The 12,493-nt window shown below is 53.5% G+C and overlaps 1 protein-coding gene across 3 annotated transcripts in view; it reads left to right on the plus strand.

Moving 5' to 3' along the window:
- The window catches only part of PHACTR3 (phosphatase and actin regulator 3), a 202,731-nt gene that overhangs the window by 70,929 nt on the left and 119,309 nt on the right, over positions 1-12,493 (plus strand). The window contains exon 1 of one of the 3 annotated variants that reach the window (XM_079129649.1): positions 161-272. The exons of the other annotated variants lie outside the window; for them this stretch is intronic. The gene's annotated coding sequence lies outside the window, so the exon portion shown is untranslated. Of the gene's footprint in view, positions 1-160; positions 273-12,493 lie in introns of those variants that run through there. 3 annotated transcript variants of the gene reach the window in all.

Consider the following 12,493-nt stretch of genomic DNA (forward strand, 5'->3'; position numbering starts at 1 on the left):
CCCGGCCCTGCCCCACCCTGCACTGTCTATATTTAAGAATGTTTACAGATAATAATGGCCTTCAGACCCAGGAGGCAGACAGGAGCTTCCTGACAGCTGTGGTGCTGTGCCTGGCTGGAGGTTTTGCTCAGGGATTTTGCTCTCCTGAAAGAGCGAGGGAGCTGCAGCCTCTGCCTCCCGGGGCAGCTGGGGAAGCGGCCAGTGGCCTGTGGAGAAGCAGAATTTCTGGGGAAGATGGAGACCTTCATCCAGACTCATCCCTGGGCCATAAGGCAAGTCGAATTACTGAGCAATCTCTGGCGGGACCCAGGGTGGGCGTCTGTTTAGGCGAGGCCTCTGGAAGATGAAGGCTTTGCAAGTCCTAACAGCACCAGGCCCCAGAAAATGACTTTTTTTTTTTGGTCTTAAAACACCTGGCTGTGTTTGGAGTAGGGGTGAGGGAGAGGTGCTGCCCCTCTTCCTGTGGCGGGTCCTTTACGTGTATCTGGTGGGTCAGACCAGGGCCAGCCCTGAGCTTCTGCTCCAGAACCTAGAAAGAGCCTGAAGTCCTGTTACCTGTGAGTGTCACCTTAACCTGTTACTTCTGGGCAAAAAGTAAAAATTCCACTTGGAGCCTTTTCATCATCTCTGGAGTGTGAGACAATTTCCAAGAAATAAGAGATTGTCACCGATGTGCATCTGGACTGCGTGGTGCCCTGGTCTTAAGCCAGGTTTTGGGAAAATCAGCATGGAAAAATTGCCACAGAGGAGGTTAGACGTGCGTTCAGTGCTGGGAGTAAATATCCCACTCCCAGGGGCCGTGGGTGGTTCTGTAGGAATTTCTACCACAGTGTCCTGGCTGTGGGGGTGTGTGGGGTGTGTGTAGGCATACTTCGCTTTTGTTTGACTTTGCATTTAGTATCATTTGTGGGTCTTGTTTCTGCAAAGTGGTTTGGAAGTGAGGTAGGCTCTTGGAGGTGGGGCCACAGTGGAGCTGGAGAAACTTCGTCTGAGCCCTGTTGAGTTCCTGGTTCCCAAAGGCGAGGGATTTTGGACTCAGCGGTAAATGGTGATTCTGGAACCTAAAGACCTGGGGAGCCAGGTGGGGGCTGCGTGCTGCACCTCCTCCCCTGAAATGCCTCTTTCCTTGCAGGGGACAGGAAAGCAGGTAATTTAACAGTCCTCTGTGGAGGGCGCCTGGTGTGTTATTCTTCCAGGATAGATCATGGAATTATGCAAATGCATAGTGATTTTGCAAATACAAAACCCAAGAATAACATCAAAAGAAAAGCACGTGTTTGAGGTTGATTGAGAAATAATCAAAGCTGTATTGTTTGACTGAGGAGAGGATTGGGGGAGTCGGTGGTGGTCACGGGCCCATCTCTCGGAGGAGGCGAACGTTCCCGGGGAGGTTTTCTGCCGTCTGGGCTGCTTATCTTCATGTCTCGGCTAGTGACCGTGGTGAGAGTCCCTGGGGAAAGGCACCTTCTTGATCGTCTGTTTTCTTCCCTGCCTGAGCCACACCCACGGTGGCTGGCAGTTTGCAGTTCTCTGTATCCACAGAATATGTTTCTCTTTCTGTGTATCTTTTTTTTTTTTTTTTCAGTTTGGAATCTTACATCCTTTATTTTGAAATTATTTTATTTGTTCTAATTAGTTGTACATGACAAGAATGCATATGTGCATTTTGATAGATTGTACATAAATGGAGTGTAATCTCTCCTTTTTTGATTATACCTATAATCTGTGCATCTTTTTGATATTAACTCTTTGACTGTCAAGGACTCAGGCCTTGAGTCAGTATGTACACCATCCGCCTGTTACTTTTGGGGTTTAAGGACGTTCTTATTACATAATGCAACGGGGTTGCTTGTGGGGTAGCGTTCATGTCGTGTACGCTCAGAACATTCTATTTTTAAAGTCTGAAATATTATTCTCAGGCGCAACCTGCTCGCTCCTGTGGCCCGTGGGTTCACACGCTGGGCCCACAGAGCCGTGGCATGGAGGCGCCTAGCCTTGCGTGCGGACGGAAGCCTGTTCCTCCGTCTGGGCCCCAGAACCCTGGGAGTGGCCACGGGCAGTTCTCCTCCGGTTCTGAGGGCGCTGATCAGGAGCGCAGTGCTATTTTTAGCCCATCCCTGCATGCATCTTGACTGATTTGACGTGTCCCAGCTGAATCTCATCTATGGGCAGAGGTCACTGTGCTCTGTAATCTCTGTTCTGTGGACAGAAATATCCTGGCCTGAGCATATTACATTGGTATTGTTCAGGGAGCAAGTTAAGATGTGGTGTCAATTATCTTTAAATGATACAAAATAAAGCCCAGCCTTTCATTTTATTTCCACTGTTCATGTCCCTGGCCACGAGCCCTCTTGGGTGGGGACTATTCAAACTGACCGGAGGACCAGCAGCAGCGTCCTTGGTCCCCAGGACCTGCGTCTGAGTTAGCTCACTGTGGGTCTTCTGGGCCTGGGCAGGGCAGGGTTCGCATCTGCAGAGGCCCCCAGAGCGCGAGGCGTCCAGGGCCACTGCCCATGCTGCAGATGTGGATCAGTTCCAGAGGTACAGGGCCGACGAGGCCTCAGGAGGTGGTGGGCTGGGGAGGGCTGGCTGCCACCGTCCTGGGCACGTGGCTGAAGACGACCTTGACTGGAAAAGAGCTTAAAGTTCAAATAAAGCGAGATCCCAGGGGCCAAGTACAACTCCTGACGGTGTCACATGGGAGAGCTATTTCCAGGGGATGAGGCCCACCTGCCTAGGGGTCAAAGGTCACATGTAAACTCACGGCCTCGACATGCCTGACAGTGCGGAACGGGTGCGTGAAGAGCCCGGGGCCTGTGAGCACCGAGCTGCTCGACCCGTGGGAAAGCCGTGTGAACAGGTTAAACACGGTCACCGGCCTCGAACTGGGGGTGGCTTGGTGGTGGAGCGTGTGCAAAGGCCCCGGGTTCCACCCCATCACTATAAAAGGCTTAGGACACAGTTCCTTGTCTCTGTGCGAGGTGAATCAGGACCACCCGCACAGGGCGCCACTCTGCTCTGGGAGTGCTCACACGCACACGCGCGTGCGGCTTCAGGGAGCCCTCGCTTCCTTCCTCCCCACGCCCCACCCTGCTTCGTTCTCCTCTCCCTTCCTCCGTCCGCTTCTTTCCTCCTCCTCTGTCTCCCTGCTCTCTGTCCCTTGCCGCCTCCTGGCCGCCCACAGAGCTCCCATTCAGAAGGTTCTGTCGGGGTGCGGCTGGGTCCTGGCCGCTCAGAGAACCCTGGGTCACGTTGAGTTGCTATTTTCCCGGGGTCTGTGGGCCGTGGCTGGCTGGGTAGTGGATTTCGTGGGGCATGGTCACTCACCCCTTCGCTCCGGCACCTCCACCTTCACCCGCACCACGGCAGGGCGATGACGGTGGCGTCTAGCTGATGTGCCTGGCGTGGGTCATAACACCATTTAAAAATTTTCCTGTGTTCAAAAATTGTGTGAAGCATTTTGATGATGTAGTGGTGACCGGCCTGGGATCTCTCCAGGAATGCAGCCGGGCTCCATCCCAACCTGGAGGTGGATCCACAGGGCCAAGGGTGCAGGTGGATGGGAACCTTAGCACTGTGGCTGGGGTGCCCAGGAGCCCCTCAGGCACCAACACAGAGAGCTCGAGCGTGAGGCCAGGAAGCCAGGCGCTGACAAGCTGCAGGTCCCCACTCAGCTCATGGCCGAGGCACCGCAGGGGTGTGCGTCCTGCTGGGGAGAGAGCAGAGCCGATGTGACTCTGTCCTGCACGTTGGTGAGAAGCTCTGTGAGAATGAATGGGAAAGCAGGGCAGGGCCAGGAGAGCTCTCAGGTAGTGGGCGGGAGACGATCGAGCACTAAAAAGAGCGCCAGGGTGGGCGTCGATGAGGAGGTGACATTTGAGAGAAGACTGGAGGGCGGCAAGGAACTGAGCCCAGGGGATCTGGGTGAAGAGCCCTCGGGACTAAGGGGACCTCTGTGCAATGGCTGGAGCGGGAGGCTGCCTGGGGCTTCCAGGGGCAGCGAGGAGCCCAGGGTGGCTGGAGTTGCATGAGGTCACTGGGAGGGGGAGGAGAGGTCAGGGAGGTCGCGAGCTGAGAGCCACAGACAGGATTTGACTTTTGCTCCAGGTGCGATGGTGAGCCACTGGAGGATCTGGAATCCAAGAGCCATGATCCGTCCATGGTTAAGGGACCCAGGCCCAGGGTGAGAGCAGGAGTGAGCAGTCCAGACGTCACTGCTGCATCCCAGGTGGACGATGCAATGGCCTGGGTGAGGGCAGTGGACCTGGCACATCTGAAAGCCGGAGGCAGCACCATGGGCTGAGGGCAGGGAGAGGAGGCGGAGGTCCAGGGGCCGCCAGTGCTGCCTGGGTCTGGAGCTGGACAGAGGTCCGTCCCCAGGCATTCCCCTCGGAAGGCCACGCTGTGCACAGGCCAGACACGAGCTTGTGTGCGTGCCCCGAACTTTCTCACATGTCCACCACCTGGAGTCCAATTCGCCCAACATTTTCTTTTAATCTAAGTCATTTTTTAAAAACCAGAATAGACTTATTTTAAAAGGAAATATTATGTTGCAACTTTAAGTAGAAATCCAATATTGTTCACTTTTGATTAAAGGTAGCCATAAAGTAAAACAGTAAATACAAAACAATATTTAGTTCAAATCAGACACAGTCTCCTTCCAAGGGCTCTAAGCCAGAGGCCACTGTACTTAGGCTAACAGAGGCACAGCAGGTATCAGGGATCACAGCGATAGCAACACTAGACAAAGACCTTGGTGTTCTTTGAAAATAATGGGGAATTGAAGAGAAACTGACTTGCATTTTTCTGGGTCCGCATCTCCCCACCTCGCCTTCTGATCCTCTTTTCTGTAACTGGCCCTTGGGGAGATGCTGTGTGGAGCTGTTGATCAATGGAGAGTGTGTAGAATAAGGGAGCTTGTGGTCCAGCTTGACCCTCTGCTAGTTGTCAGGTTCACTTCAGGACCCTATATCTCCTGGAGGACATTGGCAACTGGAATTCATAAGAACATATAGAGAGGCAGTGGCTGTTTATTCTTAGAACAGATGTGAAAGTGGAAATTCTCCCCTGTGATTTGAGTTTGCACTGGGACCAGCTGGGATAAATACAGGCAGACAGGCTTTGATTCCCTGTGAGTAGGTACATCCTCTGGGAATTCTTGCTGGAGTTTTAGATTTTTGAATTGAGCAAACTGCTTCCTGAAGGAGCGTTCTTGGGGTGCATCTCTTCAGGTCGTAGGTACCCCTCCAATGCCTGATGAGCCAGCTCAGCCTGTGCTGTTGTGGGTGAAGCAGGCAGGGGCTGCATCACGTGGTGGGTGTTTCTTTAGCACATTTGGCAGCGCGTCCAGCCAGGCTGGCTTTGGTTCTGCAGAGCACTTACCAAAACGTGTGTCTGCAGGTGGTCTGGGCCAAGCCAGGTGGCCGGGCATCTCATACTGGAGAAGGGCTTGCTGTGCTTCCTGCTGTCCACTCCCTGGCTCCTGGGAGGGAGTTCCCTGTCATGGGAAACAATGAGCAGCGGGGCCTCTCCCAACCTCGAAGGGTTTTTGCATCTGAGGTCCTCCCTACTGTCACCTGCAGGTTAGCCTCTTGAAGCTCTCTTGCAGGATCCTGGAGCCCTGGCCCCTCCCCTGGGCCCACAGACTCTTGGGAGCAGGATCCGCTGACCTGGGCAGGCATTTGGGGGTTGCTCTGAAGGAGCTGCATGAAGAGACAGGAGGGCAGAGAACTACTTTGCAGGCTGCCACTCAGCCCAGGCCACCCAGTACAACCTGGCCCTGCTCCCACCACTGTGCTCCTGTGGTCCCTGGGCCAGGAACACCATCTCTACTCTCCCCTGGCCCTCAAGGCTGCCTGTGCCACTGAGCAACTGCCTTATGACGTCTCGACTCCCTCCCTGTCTCCCAGTGCATGGTGACCTTAGGCTCCTCTGCTGGTATCCTGCTCCAAGCCAGTGTCACATGGGTCCTGGGCACCTGTGCCAGCCTCCCAGGAAGCTCCTTGCTCCTGCCCTGGCCTTCTGCTTTCTGCCAGTGACCAGGAGAGGCTCTGTGTGCCTGAGACCTTGCCCTGTCCCGGTTCCCCTTTAACTTGGCATACATCCTAAACTCCCAATCACGGCCTCTGACATTTTCCTTCCTCCCTGGTCTGACCCTCCATCCCTGGGAAGCAGTGGCCATGTATCCCAGTGGTCAGAGCATGGACTGGAGCCAGGTGGCCTGGGATTGAGCTGGCTCCACACACATGAGCTGCATGACTTTGTCCCTCACTTTCCTCTATAAAATGTCAATGATGACAGTCCCTACCTCACAGGGCTGCCCTAGAGATTGGTCAATCTTGAAGAGCTCCTGCTGCTGCCTCTCCCAGGAGGCCTGTCCCTGGTTTCTTCTGCTCAGCCATCACACTTCAGGCCTCAGGTTACATGTCACCTCTGAGAGGAGCCCTCCCTGGCACCCCACGCTCATGTCCTGTGTGTGGTCTCCCCAGCCGGCACTGGCCTGGTACCAGGGCAGACAGCTTGCCCATTGTCATGCACTGTGTCACCCAGGCTGGCAGAAGGACCTCAGTAAGCAGGGGCTGGCCAGAGCAGGGAGGGTGAGCACAGACCCAACGGGCACGTGGCAGGCTGCGTGGCTCAGGTGGTGTGGGGTGTGGACTGTACCCAGACCTCTTTCCCACGTGAGTGCTTCTCTTCTGAATCATCGGGTGCCAACTTCAAGGGCAGGGGTGTCATCTGCCACTTGGTAGACCCCTGCAAGGTGCCTGGTGCATGGGACACAGCTCTGTGTTTCATCTCAAATAAGACAGGAAGGGGTGGGAGATGGCGAGGAGCACGAATCTGACGGCCCGGGGTGGACTTGTCCTGCTATTTATTAGCCAGGTGACTGTGGCCAACTTTATTCTAAGTCTCAACACCTCCGTCTCCTTACCTAAAGTCTGAGTAAACCTTTCCCAAGGGCTGTACGGAGGATTAGATGAGTTGGTTACACTTAAAGTCCTGAAATGGTGCAAGTACCCAGCACCTGGTAATTGCTATGCAAATATGAGCTGCTGTGATGGTGGTGGTGGTGGTGGTGATAGTGTTGATGGTGGTGATGGTGATGGTGGTGATGGTGATGGTGGTGATGGTGGTGGTGGTGATAGTGTTGATGATGGTGATGGTGATGGTGGTGATGGTGGTGGTGGTGGTAATGGTGAGGTGATGATGGTGGTGGTGATGGTGGTGATGGTGGTGGTGATGGTGGTGGTGGTGGTGGTGGTGATGGTGGTGGTGGTGATGGTGATGGTGTTGATGGTGATGGTGGTGGTGGTGATGGTGGTGATGATGGTGGTGGGTAGCGGTGATGGTGGTGATGGTGGTGGTGGTGATAGTGTTGATGGTGGTGATGGTGATGGTGATGGTGGTGGTGATAGTGTTGGTGGTGGTGATGGTGGTGGTGGTGGCGGATGGTGGTGATGGTGGTGGTGGTGGTGGTAGTGTTGGTGGTGGTGATAGTGATGTGGCGAGGATCATAGAGATGGTAGTTGTGCTGGTGGTAGTATTGATGATGGTAATGTGGATGAGGATGATGTGGTTATCTTATGATGATTTCAAAATATGGAATAGAGTAGAATTAAAGAAAATACTACTCAGTTAATAAGAGGAAAGCTAGGACACAGGAAATGTTCTTCCAGAAATGGACGATTTCTTTCATTTGCAGTATCTCATGAACGAGACCTACTGTGACTCCCAGCAGGCTTGAGTTTGGAGCGGCGCTTCTCACACTCCCGTGGCCTAGGACCTGTTTTAAGATTTCTGATCTGTTGGGAATTGATAGCTTCATTAATGTGGAGGGAAACATTGTATCTCTTCCCCCCTAAAGGAAGAACAGGTGTTGGCTGGTACCTGGCACAGATGCTTACCTCGTTGCCTCTAGCAACAAGCAGCTCCCAGATAGGTATTGGCAGGCAGATGCCATTGGGCAGCACTATTAGATGTAACTGATGGGGCTTTGAACCTCTTGGAATCACAAGGTCAGAACTCTGTTTCTTTGCATGTTCTTTCAGGAGGACGTTGTAGTTGGTGACTGGTGTGTCTTTGACACGGACACTGGCTGATTTCCCTGTTTGGCACCCTGGAAGGGTATACCATCTTGCTACAATGTAGCAATTAGGTTGGCTTGTATCTGTTGTATTTATTTTGTGGCTGCTTCACATTTCTGGACATCGATTCTGATTTTCCTATTAGAGTCAAGATGCAAAGTTTCGTGAATAAATAAATTTATTTAGGTGCCAAAAGCACGTAGCTTTAAAATATAAATCTTCAGCAGCCAAGTGTATATACGCGACAAAGTCATGAAGGTGGTGCAGGAAGGGCTCCTGACAGACTTGCAGAGGACTCTAGAGGGGCGGGGCCTGGGGCGGGAATGGGTAGCAGGAGATCTGGAGTCACTTGTACCCCAAGCATCTGCCATGTAAGAAACCATAGGAAGATGCTCCTAGTCCCTGAAAAGCCTGGTTCGCTGTACCTGTTGGGTTCTGAGAATGTTGTAATTGACTGTGCTTCTCTTCACTGGGGTTGCTAAGAAACCTGGTATCCAATTTTAATTCGAACCCCTATTCGAGCACGGAATCCTGTAGTTTGTGTTGTGTGTACTTTTAAGCCATGGAATCCTGTAGCTTTCCTGCTATTCTTGGGTCTTTCCTTGATCTCTTCTTTGGTTTCGTTTGCCGTAAGTGTTACAGGAATGGTAGTGTAGGTGAGCTCCCTTACCTCATTCTTTGGAATCTGGTAGGTAGTGGGAAATGCTGAATAAATTAGTGACATGGCACACCTTCACACAACAGTGAAATTGGGGCGTCTCCATTACTGGAAGCGTTTTATTTTTTAGCCTGATCAAGCCCAAGAGGCACACGCATGTGGTGGGAAGCCAGTTTGCTTCCTGGGCTGGCCTGGGTGACTCTGTACTTGCTCTGAACTCCAGTGGCTGTTCCTTGGTGGTGCCCATAGCTCAGGCTTCTATTTAGATACAACACGGGCTTCTCGAGGCACACGTTTGCCTCCTGTGTGGGCTGAGGTGGCTGCATGCTCTCTATATACACAGCAGCTCTCGGGTATTTTTAAATGCACAACTTAAGAGCCAACTTCTCTGTCGTATGCAGGCTTGCTGTGGGCCAGAGTTGTTGTCAGCTGGGTTGGCAAGGATGGAGGGCAAAGGCAGCGGCGGCCAGCATGAGCCCTGGTGGGGCCGCCTCAGGGTGTCAGTTCCTCAGTTCCTGTTGGTAGTTTCTGGAATGACCAGAAGGCTGAAAAGGACAGAGGGCAGGACTGAAAGGCTCGTCGAGGCCTGGAGAGGGGATGATGCAGATGGGCAAGTCCTGCAGACAGTGAAGCAGGAGGCGCCGGGCAGTTGCTGAGTGGGCGTTCTTCACTCTTGTCCCAGGGACCTGCTGGAGTTGAGGGGCAAGCAGAGCCACCTGAGCCGACGGCGCATCCCGGCCCCTCCCGTCTGATTTGCACCTGGGTTGGGTGCTGTGTGGTTCAGTCTGGGGTCCAGGCTCAGCTGAGAAAATGGTTGGGACCCTGCAATGGTGCAGCTTCTCATGTGACAGAAGAGGAAACTGAGGCCCAGACAGGGCCCCAGGGCTGCAATCCCTTGTGCTCTTGCAGACCCACCACCTGCTACCTGGTTGCTGACGCCGGAAGCCTGGGGGCCGAACATCTCTGCCACTTCTCCCTGCACCCCTGCAGACCCTTCGCCTGGAGTCCCTGCCCCCAGTACGTCTCCGGTCCATCTGCTTCTCGTCACCTCCAGCCGCCCCCAGGACCAGGCCTCCTGCCCTCTGGAAGCAGGCAGCTGCATCGTGACCACCCCTGCTTCCTCTGTTAGACCCTCCTAATTGGGTTTCTGCTGAGTAATTGGAATGATCTTTTTAAACCTCAAATCTCATTAGGGTGGTAGCTCCCCACCCCCCATGCTTCCAGCTGGCTTAAAATTCCTCAGTGCTTGGCCAGGGCTTTATTTAAAAAAATCCATAGAACAAAAAACTAACCCCCCTCAAACAAAAAAAACACCCAACTACCATCAAGCCAGTAGGCCTGCCTGCTCTGCCCACCATACCTGCCACTGGGGCCCTCTTCAACATGACCTCTTCAACCTCAGGACCTTAGCACGGCCTTCTACCTGGGAACTCTGACCTTTGACTCCACCCCACACCCTGTACCAACAGGTCTCTGCCAAGCTGCATCCTGCGCCCCCTCCCGCTCCCAGCCTAGGCATAGGTTGCTCCTTCAGGAAGCTGCCCTTCCCATCTGGCCAGGTCCTGGGATCCAGGTCAGAGCTCATTGTCTCTGGGCTTCTCCTTCCCCCACCTGGGCTCTCACCATGGGGTGCCAGCTCTGGGACCCAAAGCCGCCTTTTCTCTGCAGTTCTTTGGCCTGCCTTGGGCACACTGCCGTCCAGGGTAGTGTGTGAAATGGCTCGAGGCCCCGGGTCCTCCGGGGAGACCATGTGCCCTGTAGGGAAGGGGCTCAGAGCCCCAGGCCGAAGCAGGCAATGCCTTCCTCTGTCTTCCCCTGGTAAGCCTCTTCCCCCACAGGGGATGAGGGGACATCGTGTGGCAATGTGGTTTCAGTTTTGGGGTCCGTAGGACAGCAAGCCTCCTCTAGCCCACATCCTGAGAGCCCCTGCCTCCTGTGTCCTGGCAGGATGTCCAGTGCTAATGCCACTCATGGACATCTAGCTAAGCCCTTGCTTTGTGCCTCCAGCAAAGGCACCCTGCCGCCACAAGCAGCGAGGTCACGGAGCTCGCTGCAGCTCCGAGTCAGAGCTGGGTTCTGGCAGGAGCTGGATGGTTCTAGAAGGAGTGAGGGGAGCAAGGTCAGCTAGGGAACAGCCTGTGAAGCGAGGGTGCACCGGGAGCGTCAGGGGTCTTTGTTCAGAGCGCACAGGGGCTGGCTGGGACTGGGACAGTCCTGCTGAGTGCATGGCCAGGGGCCTGCACAGCTTCTGCACCGCTCCAGCGTGTCCTGGGAAGACCTTGCCCCTCCTGGGGCCTCCTTTTTCTGCAGGCTCACACACGGGGGCCAGCTCTCTGAGTGGGGGCCATGTGTTTCCCAGGTCGGACACTGGCGTTACCCTTGCTCCGGGCTCTTCCCACAGGCCGCTTCATCCAATGCAGTGGGACTTTCCAAGCTTTTTCTTCTTTGGTGGCATCTGGGCTTCCTATGGTAGCTAGAAAGGGCTTCCCCACATCCAGAGTATTTCTAAAATGTCTTCTTTCACTCTTTCTACACTCTCACTTTTTATATTTAAAGTTTTGTTCAACGTGGAATCATTTTCATACAAGATGTGAGGGTCAGGTCCAACCTACTGTTATTCCAGGTTGCCACCAATTGTCCCAGCTCCGTTTATTGAATAATGTGACATCTCTGGTTTTCATTGCCTCCTGCATAAATCTATTAAGTTCCCATGTGACTTTGGGTCTATTTTAGAACTTCATTTCGTCTCATTGAAATCTGTTCCTGGAACAGAGCCATGTTGTTTCAGCGATCACCATTGTATTGCATGTTTTAATAACAGAAAAGTCTGCTCCCTGGCCCTCGTTCCCCTTCTGGTCTTTTCCTGCTTCCTCCTGTTTTCCATATTTACTGTAGCTTATTTACTGTAGGTTTTTAAATCTGATGGCTTGGTGAGGTTTTAGTCTTGTGGGAATGACTGCATTTTAATGCTAGAAGGATGCTTTGAGAACTTTATCTAATTGTCATTCTCTAGCGAGTACAATGATTTTGTCAAGTGGGGCTGTGAGGTGGGGGGATGATAAGCCAGGGAGGCCTCTGTCCCTGTCTGCCCCTAAGTCCTCTCTCCCACCCAGGGCTCCCCCTCAAACGCTGCATCTTCCAGGCAAGCCTTTGATTTCACTGTGACCCTGAGTCAAAACGTCCACCTCAGCCATGCCGTTTCTAGGGGCCGGCCAGGAGGTGAGAGGTGCAACCCGCATTTCCGCTTTCATTCTGAGTCAGGCTACAGTGTAGCCAATGCCATAGTGGGCTCCACGGGGAAACTCTGCACATACCCAGGGCACAGCCCTCAGCAAGGACACCAGAAGAGCAACAGCCAGCCCGAGAACAAGCCTTGCAAGCCCAGCCTGAGGAGTACCCGGATGAAATGGCAATGGATAGAATCAGTGACGGTCACAGGCCCAGCTCTGGAGGCAGCTCCTTGGTACTCGCTCTGACTTAGCATCAACTTATTAATAGCAACTGGCCAATCGCCCAGTGATGATTTGGACCATCCCTTGCCAGAGGCTTTGTGGTTGGGGTGGGAGTCCCTGTGGGTCTCTGTGACTTTGGAGGAGGAGGAAGGCAGAGGACAAGGGATGATGTCAGCAGTCGACAGTTTCAGATGACTGCCCCACACTGTTCTCTGCCCTCTCCATGGATGGAAAATGAAGTCTGCAAACAGCCCTGTGAGGCAGGTATTGTTATTATTTCTTTTTTAATCCCCATTACA

Source organism: Sciurus vulgaris (assembly GCF_902686455.1).
Source record: "Sciurus vulgaris genome assembly, chromosome: 2".
NCBI classification, from domain to species: Eukaryota; Metazoa; Chordata; class Mammalia; order Rodentia; family Sciuridae; genus Sciurus; species Sciurus vulgaris.